Source organism: Anguilla rostrata, chromosome 11, assembly GCF_018555375.3.
Source record: "Anguilla rostrata isolate EN2019 chromosome 11, ASM1855537v3, whole genome shotgun sequence".
NCBI classification, from domain to species: Eukaryota; Metazoa; Chordata; class Actinopteri; order Anguilliformes; family Anguillidae; genus Anguilla; species Anguilla rostrata.
The window spans coordinates 28931639-28944046 of record NC_057943.1 but is presented as its reverse complement, the minus strand read 5'-3'; the positions used below and the strand labels follow the sequence as shown (position 1 = coordinate 28944046).

The 12408-nt window shown below is 41.1% G+C and overlaps 1 long non-coding RNA gene across 1 annotated transcript; it reads left to right on the top strand.

Moving 5' to 3' along the window:
• The first annotated feature begins 203 nt into the window (after positions 1–203).
• Positions 204–3673, top strand: LOC135235110 (uncharacterized). The gene is made up of 3 exons (XR_010324281.1): positions 204–596; positions 2395–2518; positions 3151–3673. It is a non-coding gene; the product is annotated as an uncharacterized LOC135235110 (long non-coding RNA).
• Positions 3674–12408: the final 8735 nt, after the last annotated feature.

Below are 12408 nucleotides of genomic sequence, written 5' to 3'. Positions count from 1 at the left end.
ATTAGACAATTTAGATACTGAATGCCTAACGTAGGATGGTTTACACTCTTAATGCCACATTATATCAGAAATAGCTAAATGCTGAATACATATTCCACATTTGCATCCAAGGACTTTAGAAATAGCACTTTAATGGAATATGCAGTATGAGAAATGATAACTTCAGAATGAGGTTACATTTTAAATAGTGTAGCAATCACTTATCTGATGGCGCAAGTTTCCTTCAGTGCATGTTTTAACTTTCGCTTAGTTCGATTTTCTTCTCATAATCTGAATTTCGTAACTCACTCAATTCGAGATTCCTTTGGCCCAGCACTTGATCAGAGGGCTATGTGGATCGGCTGTTGATCAGTGTCTTGGGGATTAGCAGTTAATTGGTCATTGAGAGCAGCTGTAATGCATTTCTCTTATCCAATGAGGGTGTGATGACACCCTTACTGTTGGCATTTAAAAGATGCAGGAAATGCCATGTTTGGATTGATTTCTAATGCTACCCTTTCTTACTATGTGTTGCACGTCAGCAGCTTTATTTTAGCTGTGAACTTTGCTGGTCTTTCAGGACTTTCTAGTTGTCATTTGCTTTAATTGCTTTACCTGTGGAGCATGGTAAGAGATTTGGGAAGATTAGCTGTTTTCAAGGTGTTCTGTTTAAAAAAAAAAAACAAAAAAAAAACTCAGGAGTCCCTGATCTAGCTGATCTAGCCTTGGCACATCGTTGCAAGTCTGTATTGCTTAAATGCCAGGCTTTGTTTTTTTAGCCATGAAACTTATTTGAATTTAGAATGAAAGATTATAAAGGAAAATGTGAAAACTAATTTAGTTTTCTTTAAAAGTAAAGAGGCATTTGTTCATCTACACACATTGAAGAGTACAGTTGTGTAGTAGCCTACATCAGTACATCCTTTTTTCTTTGTGGTTAAATCATATTTGGACTGCTTCTTGATCAGCTGGGGTTAACAGGGTAATTGTTCCACCTCAGAATTGGTGACCATGCAGGGACCCGCTGCTTAAAAAAATAAATAAGATGTATGAAGTTCTAGTGTGTTCGATCTTTTTGATCTTTATATTTGCAAACTTTTCTGAGGGCATGTGGAGGGGCGCGGGGGGTGGGTGGGGGAATTTGTGTAGTTGCTAAATATTTGAGCAATATGAAGCATTAACTAACCGAGCAAAACCTGCATTGTGCTGGGATGCGTGAAAGTACTAAATAACTTTTGCATGTTTTCAACAGCCTTTTGATCCAGATAATTGCTGGGAGGGGGGGGGAGTGAATACACATTGCATCCCCAGGACTGAGTTTGAAGACCATTGGCATAGGCTCCCAGGCCCTTACGGGGCTCAGAAGAATTAGCAGAATGTTTCTGATGCCTGCATGTAGGCTACTGAAAGACATTCTACTTGTCTTGTAGGTTAAGGAAAATATACTGCTTTAATCCTGAAGGCTTTCTTCTATGATCTTAATACATTTCCCAATCCATAGAATTGTGTTTTCTGTTAAAGTGGTTTGTGAGTGGTCATTGTCACTGCATGATCTGCCTCACCACCTCTATCCTAAACCTTTGTATAAGATCTAGCAAAGAAATGCCTGTCTGCAATAATTTCTAATTTTCCATGCAGTTTCAAATGAATGAAATCAGAAATTGCATTACTGAGAGCAGTAATGCCTTAACTAGCTAGATCAGAGCCAAAATTTATTTTAATTTGAAACACAAAAAAAAAAAAAAAATTAACTCAAAAAGGAAGAAGCTGAATTTGAAATTTGAAAATTTAACTTTTGGAAGAATTTTTCCCCTAATCTTTTTTTGAAAAATTGAAGCAAATTTGCTTTTGAATTCTTCCACTCTCGCTTAAAATTTATTTTAACCTGATTTTGGCCTTGTTTTGGTATGGAGTGGGCTTTAGAGATGAGATTGGAGCATGGTATCCTTTGTAATAACAGTTAATGTCATCTGAACCATGGCAAATGGCAAATAGCCTGTTGACTGGGTGCTTTGCGAACACTTATATGAAAACTTGTAATGCTACCCTTGTATGTAAAATATGACCATGCTTGTACGTGGCCTTTGAAGAGGAGGGTCTGAAAGTAGCACCCAACCACAACAAATATGGGTAGATTGTCAGTGTTTGGTAAACGGGACCAATTCACGGAAGTTCTCGTGATTACAGCAATCGCAAGCATAGCTTCTGAATACGAGACTCCCACAAATCCCTTGTGTTCGTTAGGCTGCTCTGATTGGACGTGTCTGATCTGTTTTGGCTGCCAGTTGTAGCACTGCTAGTTGGTACGAGTCTGACCTATATTAGCCATGCTCGTGAATATGCTCCTATCAAGTTTCCGGAATAATAGTTATCATTCAATCAGTTGGGAAACACTCATTCATTCTGTAAACTAAGTTTCAATAGATTTTCATTGGGGAAACCTGGGTTCTATGGGCGGACTTGGACTCGGGCCTAACGAGGGGATTAAAAGACAACCAAGATATGGTGACTCGCATCTGTACGGAAAGAACTGACCCAGGTGTTTGTTTAAGCCTTTTAACAGCACTGAAGTAGCTCATCTTTGTTCTGCACTTTCATTTTAATGTCTTGCTTAAATTGACGGACATTAGTGGAACCCGGGTGGTGGTCATTTCAGGCAGTTCAGATAAAAAATCATTTTAAGCATATCTATTTTCTGCTTTCGTCAGCCAGACTGGGGACTGCAGCTTGACTGCGGTGCTTTGTGTGGGCTTTGATTGGCTCCAGTGGGACATGTAACCCATGAACTGAGTAATGACACCCAGATCAAGCTTAAAAAACGAATGCACTTTTGTGTTGAAATATGTAAGTTTGAACCTGTGCTCAAGTGGTTCCTCACCTGTACCACCCTGTATGCGTTTCTTCTGAATCTGTAGACAGCTCTGAGCTGAACGTTGAATAAATAAATGAATGATAAAACGCATCCATAAAAATGAGCTGAACTCTCATTTTTCACTTGGCCCCTCTTTGCCTGTCATGTAAAGCGCACACACACACACTGTCCCACGTCACATTTATCATACTGCGTTTATTTAAATTGAATTGACTGAACCACTTACCACAACCTAGAATAATGCAAAGAAAACCATTTAGTACATTAAACAGAATCTTATCTGTCTTGTTTCTGTGTAGAAGACATCCAGTACCTCAGCTATCCTATCAGCTGTTGCAGTGATGTCACTGCTCTGATGGCAAAGTCTATCCATTGAGTGTCTTCCATCTGAGCCCAACTTTCCCTAGATTCTGTGCAGTCTTGAATAAAACATTTTCCTGCATCTGCTGTAATGATGGTGTTTGGAATTTGGAATCTGGAGTGTTTATAATGCATTGATTGTCATCTAGCCTATTTTTTCCCCAGCTCTTTTGGGCAACAACAGCACTTTAATAATTTCTTTGAAGGGGACATACAGTACTGCATGAACACAAGTGTGCAGCTTTCAGAATTGCCAAAAATATATACCTGTCAATCACTGACTTACTCATATGAACCAGTCAAAATGCTCGTCTGTGTTTCTTCTCCACTTGTCACTTAATGCTACAGTTTTGACTTGTTTGTTTATTTAGTATTAGTTTGTTAGTCTGTATGCAGTGGCACACAATCTTATGGTCTTATGTTTAAGGTAATGTTTCATTTTTACCAAATACCAAAGTAAACAACCACACCACCATGGCCATATCGCCATCTAAAATGGACACAAATCGAGACAGAAATAAATATTCACGCTACTGAGGTTTTTAAAGCATCTGGGGTCTACAAATTTCTCTCCTTGCTCATGACTGTGTTCGTCTTTTTAATTTTCCAGAAAATGGTCCATTATAGAGAAACACCTGCTAAGTGATGGACAGCAAGTGAAGTTATTGCATTTTGTCTTCATAGTAAACACAATATCTGAGTGTGTGTGTGTGTGTGAAATGACAGGTAGTCTTGACGTAGCCAATCATGAGACTATAATTACAATGAAGAGTCTTGAAATGGACTTTGAGGAATACAAATTTTGGTCAGGTTTGAGGTTGCCTATATTTAATTAATTCAATATAGGAGGAATTATCAACTAGACACACATTATGAACAATAGATATAGATACGAGAACAGGACCAAATCGCCACGTTCTCCATTTTACTCTCTTGAATGTAGGCTACTTGTACTGTGCGCTCGTTTCAGTCTCTGAGCAAATTACTTACTAATTGCTTGCTATGGGATAGGAGTTGGGAGAATGGGGAAGCAGCGCAGGCCTACTGGGCCAAGTTTTCGGTCTGCTCATGCACGAAGCTGCGAGTGAGCGATAGCAAAGTGATACTGGCGTGAGACAGCAGATCAACGTGGCGTCCTTTTGAAAACTGACTCTGCACTTCAGTGAAATTATGTCCGCTCCGCTCAGTCTGCTCTGCTCAAATCCCATGCTCGGTATTCGCCACTGGACTGAGACTTCGTCCTCCGTTTAACTCAACATGTATCGTTTCCGGCGAAGAACGGTTGTGCATGTAATGTTATGCGTCATTCAAATGCGTTAAAAAAGGTATGAGTGTTACATTTTGTATGACGTGTGAATTGCAATGCCTGGGAAATTCGGATCTGTGCGCTTTAGATGAGTCTCATCGCAGATATGATTCCTGTGGGATTTATTTCCACACATGAATGTGGCCCAAAACGGATCTGAAAACATCCGATTCCATGTGCCTTTTTTCCCGTTTACATGTTCAGAATACATGTCCTATTTGTGCCATGTGAGCAAAAAAAATTTAAAATTTGGTCACTTTTACCAGGTGGTGTAAATGTAGCCTTGGTGAGTGTGCTATAGTTTCTTCCTGATGTGCTGCATAGGTGGATTTATATTTATTTTCTACGGCTAGAAATTTAACGGTAAAGGACACAAAAAAGATCACAAAACTGACGTTTAAAAAGAAGCAAATGTCTGTTCAGGTCAGATATCAATACCGAGGGGGAATTATTTATAAGCAAGGAAAAGATGGCCTTGTTGGGACAGCATCCATCATTTTGCAGATGTTAAGTGCGAGCATTCCTCTGGAAAACTGGAATCTCAAATTGCATGCTTTTTTAAAACTTGCATGTAATAAACGGCGGGGTAATTCCACAGCTCTGACGGAAGTGTGTGCCGGAGGCCGCTGCTTTGCATAAAACCCAAATTAAAGAACTCATCAAAACAACTCAACTGACAGCGTATCTGTGGTCACAGATGAATTAACAGATGGGACAGACGATTTTTTTAATTTTTTTTTTTTAAGGAAAATCCTTTGCAGCTAATATGAAAGTCTTCCTTGCTGAGACACTGGATGGCATGAATGCCGTGCACTGGCTCAGCCAACGTACAGCACAGACAAAATAATGAACCGCCAATTTGTCAACACATTCAAAGTTTCAATTACTCTTTGCAGAGAAACTCTATTTACCTGACGACTTGGAAATGAGCCACATTTTTGTCAAACGGCTCACAAAGACTGTCAGGATTTTTGCTCCCAAGCCGGAATGCAGCATCGATGTGGCAATAAACCCCACTAGACTCGATTCTTGGTTTCAATGAAAAGTGTAGATCTATGCTGGGCCATTTTAAATAATATGCACAGCAAAATGGTGCTGCAATGGCAGAAGAAATGCTTCCAAATCTTACTCAAAATGAGAAATAATGCTTGTCTGTTGTAACCAACTCTAGATGCACGTCTTCACAAGGACATGTTTTCACCAAACTTTGTAAATCAATTACAGGAAAAACTGAGACTGCTGACCATGATCAAATTGAACCAAAAGTTTAAAACGTAAATTGGTATAATCTCGTCCTTGTGGTGATGGCAAACTTCGGACCGAAAAGTTCTCCAGGCAGAGCCACGCTGGATTCATTATTTAAACGTAGCACGAGTCTCTGGATTTGAAATTTCTATAGAATTTTTATATTTTAATACTGTGTTCTACCTTGTATTGATTTACTTATACATATCTTAAGAATGGCAGTATATGTATGTATGCGTATATGGACATTTTGACCTTGAAGCAACTGCCATGGACGGTCAAGTATGGAGCACAACCTTTCAACCACAGGGTCGACCGCGTGGATCAAATCCAGCCGCACAGTGCCCACAAAGACGGCTGGCTTCACGCCCAGCGCACTTGCAGGCCACCCAAGCATCGCCATCACACATCGCCAACTCCCACAGTCTCACATCACCCACGCACTAGGACGGATCTTTTCGACGCCGCTCGCCAGACTGCAGCGTAGGGCATTTTTTGTGGTGTCTAAGCCACCTTGCGAGTGCAGTTACCCAGGGCTGTACTTATGCATATGCGATTATACCCACCCCTACTGAAAGATTATTAGTGCTTCCCTGCTTCATTAACGAGCTTTGTATGTGTTGCTTATCACAGATAAGACACTGAACAAATAAGCAACCATTCTTTGGTATGCAGCTTGAGAAATGTACAAATTGTCTTATTTTTTTCCCCTCTGCCACCCTCCTTATATGGGCACGCTATGGGTGAAAGAAAACAGCGGTTACTTGAATTGCAGGAAGTTGCCTCTTTCCTAAAAAGAGCTCAGTTCTTGTCATTCTGTCTTGTGGAATAGACGCACCCTCATTAAATGGCGTGACACTACTGTCCTTCACCCCTCGTGTAAGGGTGCGTCGGGTTCTCGTTGGCGCGACGAGTTGTTGCCAGGCCCTTCACGGTCAGGCGAGCTCCCATTTCACCCACCGCTGAAGTGCAGCGTGTCATGAGTGATGCATGCCAGCCATCTCCATGGCAACAGCCACTACCTGGGCAACGGGCACCAGGCCGGTTCACCAGACAGAGCGCAGACCTTCCCTGTCTTTCCCCTGGTGACCAGTTAGGTTCCACAAGTGAACACATCAGGTATTAAAGTTATTTTTTCACAAAGACAAAACCAAACAAATGGTGTGTGTGTGTATGCTTTGAGCTCCTTGAGGCTTCCAGATGACAAAGGAGGGGTGGGGGGTGGGAAGGTGCTGTATTCAGCCCAAGGATAGCTAATCAAATATATGCAAAGTAACTTGGCCCACGGGTGCAGCCTGGCATTTGCAACTTTGTGGGAAAGGACAGGTGTGCTCCGATTTTAAGATCCGCGCAGCCACGGGGAGGATCCAGGCAATTGCTCTTGTGTACCGCAAACAAATCTCAAACGCACAGGAGTTTTCCTAGCAGCCTCCCTCCCCCAGACGCCCAGAGAGGCTCCTTGCTCGCACGGGTACAGCCTCGCACGCCCTGTGGCGGTGCTAGCCGCAGAGGTACGGCGGGATCCGTCACATTTTATTGTCCTTCTGCGACTTTTTTTTTTTTTTTTTGCAGTTTCGTTTGAACATAACCGCTGTGTCAATACCTCCTTCCCTTGTCAGTGAGGCGTATTGGTGGTGAGCTGATGACTTTCCTGCGATGGCTGGGGCCGACGGTGGGAACTGCTGCAAGCTCCACACCTGCTGTTCCTCCCAACCTGCCTGTGTTGATATTGGTCCTATTGCCAACTCCAAATGAATATAATCCACAAGACAGTTTCAACCACGTGACCAGACCACTGCTTTTTTTTTTTTTGACAAACTTCAGTTTGTCTGAGACATTGATTTAATTTTACAAGCAGCATTTCCTTAATTTTAAATGGCACCCTGTATGTTGATAGTATTTGTGTGTGTGTTATATGGGGATGTGTTTCTTTGTTTTCATGATGGCAAAATGATGTATGCAGTAAAGAGTAATTGAAAGAAATCTAAAATAACAGTGAGAAAGTGTATAGATACTAGATTCTGTGTACAGTTGGCACCTTCAACGCTGCTTGATGAAGTCTGCAAGGATGTGGTTTGAGAGCTGGTTAGGCTTTTCTGTTTTGCTTCTCCACTCATGATGTGACTTGTCACCTCATTTTCACTTAGATTCCAAATAAACATTTTCGTGGTAAAGTCTGTGAAATGCTGTCTAGGCTTTCAGGTGAAAACATGACTACTTTGGCTGACTAGTGAGTTTTCTTACCGACTAGGAGAGCCAAGTTATATCCAGGTTTAACCTGAGCTATATAGGGGTTAACCCAATCTGTTATGTCAAAAGGTTTCTCAACCTGGACTTCCATCCCTCTAGATTTCCAGATTTTGGTTTTTGCCAACTGAGTTAAGCCACAGCTAATAGTCTTCGCATGGCAAACTGCTGGATCAAAGCAGGTGTGGGCTTGGTTAGTATCTTGCTTGGATTTAAGACCTCCTGTGGAAAGTAGGTGATAACACTGTGCTGCTGGAAGTGGTGTTTGTGGACCAAAAGGGGGATTCTTCCCTCTGGACCAAATACAGTCCCAATACCTGAGCACAGAGACAAAAGCTGACTGTAGAACTGGCCACAAAATCACCCTTACTCTGACTACAGAATTCCATTAATTTCCATTCCAGGCTGAGTGCCCAGGTTGTCACTGCAAAATGTGATTGTGTTGTCAGTTGACCTACCTGCATGGATGGATGGATGGATAGATAGATATGAAACATTTGTGAGTAAGCAGCCAGTGTAAATGGCCTTTTTGTGCATTCAGTTACATATACATTTCTAGGTTAAGCATCCATTCTTTTAAAACTGAAGCAGAATGTCTAAATAATAATGGCCTAAGGTAAATCTGGAAGATGCATCTACGATACAAGCAGTTATGGCAGTATAAACACCTTGCGTCAGAACTGAGCAGCCTTACTGAAAAAACGTGTCGCATGACTCATGTTCTGTACTACAAAAAAATAAAGCACATGCCTGGAAGGTGTAATCTGAGGAAGTCAAAAGCAAAACCATCTCCATGGTCTTTCTTGGATAACAATGTTGCTAATTATACAAACTCTTAATGATGAAAGCCTCAGGATTTTCAAAAACTAATTTGGCAGGTGGAGCAAAAAATCACAATGAACATGTCTAACCTAAATGATTGAATGTGAGTAGTATCTGGTCTGAGCATGACTAGTCCTTTTACAGAAAAGGGGAAATGAGTGGTTTGGCACATTTGTCGGCCGGATATTAAGCAAAGTTATTGTGCCTCAGTAAGCCAGGCTGGTCAGGCGCTAGTGCAACATGCGCTGAGTGCTGAGGGAGGGTTGGGAGCGCCATGGTCCGAGATGGGAAGCACAATCCGTGTGCGGAGCAGACCCTCGAATGCGCTGCGGAAGCTCGTTTGCTTACCGACTCGAGCTTGCCCCCGTTCCGGCTCCCCCGATAACGCACGGTTAACGTCTGGCTCATGACGTATTTCGACAGATCCATGTGCACCTCCGCACGCTGCCAATGACTACAGGAAACCGCAGCTGCCAAGTGACAGATTAAATGAGGTGTTTTGGGTGGTGCTTGTTAAAAGAAGAAACGTGCTAAATATTCCTGTCAATGGTGGGTGACGCGTCCCCATTTTAGAGGTGTTGGGGGTGTTTCACTGCATAGTTTTCCCCCAGTAACTCCTGTTGAAAGAGTTTATGGAATTTAATATTTCAGCGTTGGGTTATTGTGTGTGTGTGTTTAAGAATGTTTTAGCAAAGGTTCTGTCGACTTGCCACCTTTACAATGACAGGTGTAGGGCATTTTGGGGTTAGTCATCTGAAGCAAGAAAATATATTACCCTGAAGCAGCTTGTACAGGGATGCAAACTTTCCAGAAGCTGTAGAGTGCACATGTGAAGAGACATTTTTAATGTTCATTCACAATTATAAATATACATATCAGTTGGTACTGATCATGCTGGTAATGTTTCCTTGAATGCAGCAGTCTCAGTCTCCTGCATGTGCCGCTGGAAATAATTCCAATTGAGTCATATCTAAACTATCCTTCATTGCTTACAAACTGCCTTGGAAACATTCATTGATACTGAAGTATCCAAAAATGTTCTTTTAAACAAAGAGCTGCAAGTTTTAGACAATAAAATTTCAGAAGTTTCAGCTATCCTTACCTCATGCCCATTTCAGTGAGTTAGTCTTCTGCACGCTTACAATAAGAACAATAATCACAATATGTACATGGGAATTAAATTCTTCATGGCATGCATAGCTAGTTCTGACAATGTGGCTTAAGACTGTAAATCCCCTTTAACATGAAAACTACCTAATTGAGAAAAATGAACAGCTTGATAAAATTCTGAGATTGCGATTGTGGTCGTAACAAAAACCAGCATACCCAGGGGGACCCCAGTACCAAGTTTTCGAACCTCTGACAGAACATCTTTTTGATCGCCAGTATTTTTTATTTTATTTCGTTTAGTTTTTTTGGGGGGGTTTCTTTGCACCATTTCGCAGAAAATGATTTCACAATGGTTCTGTTCCAACTGGAACATGAAGTTTGAATTTGGCCAGCTTGCATTTATTACATTGTGCGTGCATTTTATGAACTCAATTTACTTTGTTACATTTTTTCTTTGAAACACTTTTTTGCTCTCCAGTTTCATTCCAGGAGTTTTTCTTCAATAATTAATAGTTTAACTGCTTTACTTTTAGACCTTTTAAAGATGGAAAAGTTTGAAAATTAAGTGGAATCTCTAATAACCGGTTCCTACTGTTTCTTAATGGGCACAATTACCCACTTGTCCACGCATTTGAGAACTTCCAGGTTGTGGGGGGTTATGAGTGATCCATTTTTAGCACAGTCTTGAGGGGCACTACAAGCAAGTCTTGTATCCTGCAAAAGTTTCCCCACTGTGTCTGAAATCGGTCTATTGAAATTATTTATAACCTGCCCACAGGGCAGTAATGAAGCCTCATTGGGCATTAGGTTTTTCCAGAATGAATGTTGTGGGGTGCATGGGCACAGTGGTGCAGAGTATGGCGTGTGGCTACTGAATGTTTTCATTTTCGACCAGAGGTGAGGAGCACACAAAGCGTGCAGTGCAAGTCAAAAATGGGCTGAACTATGATGAATACATTATCAGTGGGTGTGTTGTAGTCAGAATTTATTCATACCCAAATGCCCACTTTTCATTCCCTTTAAGAGCAGGGTGCAAAGTGCCCTGGCATACTGCCAGTTTCATGGTCAATTACTGCCATTTGCACATGGAATTTATATTGCTATTGCTATGAAAATGTATACCATCACTCAAATAATGCATTTGTTTCATAAGATAATGTCTAAAATTGTAAACTAAACTTAAACAAAGTTCTTGGTCAGTTCACTGTGGCCTATACCTAATATCACATGCAACCGGCATCCATCGTTTTTTTTAAGGAAATCCAGCAATTTAATACATTTTTTTTTTTGGTTGAGTGTGTGGTAGGATATCATGCTGAAATGATGTTCACCATATACTGAAATAGCCAATACAGAAACTGGTTTATTTGTAAATTTAAATGACCAAATACAGTCGCTAAAGAATGATTTCACCTAGCGATTATGCATTGATATTATTCTCAAACATTTGGGCTAATCAAGCATTCACTTGTGTATTTGGAAAATTTGTGTGAACAAACAAATCACAAATACAAGTTGATCCTTTCACCAAAGTTTTATTCATAATAGAATAAAGTTGTATTTAACCAGAATATTGTTGCACAAGTGTTGTACATATGCACTCCTGCTGGCATAACAGGGAGAGGATCCAACCATCTCTAGGCATTCTTCCTGTGTCACAGGTAATTTGTATCACAGATTACCTGAATGTTGATGGAGTTGGACCCCCTTTCGATTCACATAGGTGAGTGGTTGGGCTGAAGGAGCAGGTGACCAGGCATGTTTGCAATCAATGGCACCCAAAACCGTGGGAAAACCACATTTGCTCAGAAATTGTTTAATTTTGAGCGGGGGATCGGGTGATGAAGGGTTTTTTAAAATGCAGTCACTGAAATGTTGGACTGGACTTGAACAAACTGCATGAATAGCCAAACTGACAACTCTCTGGATCACAAAACTGATGGTCCGTTGGAGTGAACCGGTGGCCAGAAAGGTAAGGACTGCGGTTACTTTGAGTGCAACTCGGAGTGTGCAGGAACCTGTTGCGTTGCCCTCTGCTGCTGCTGTCTCGCAGATCTCCTGCATCACTGCAAGGGACTGATGCAGCTTCTCAACACTCCTCCTCAGTCAGGTCACAGACGGTATGTCAGTGCTTAAAAATCCAGGGTATTATATCTTCTGCACCTGCGGCAAGCAATTACGTACTCCATTATGCCTTCAAATTGAAATGCATATAAATGCATTTTTGAATGACTATTTTTATGACCAAAGAAATCACAGAAATATAACAAAGCTTTTTCTCAAGCCTTTCATGAAAACTTTTTTTTTTTGTGGACATTCACGTGAGTGTTGTTGGTGCATCATGGCATACACATTAATGTATCTACAGGCACATCATTAAGATTAAGTTAAAGCTGTGTTTATTGTCATTCTTCACATTACAGACTGGTGTAAGACAACAAACTGAATACAATACCCCCAGGGACCA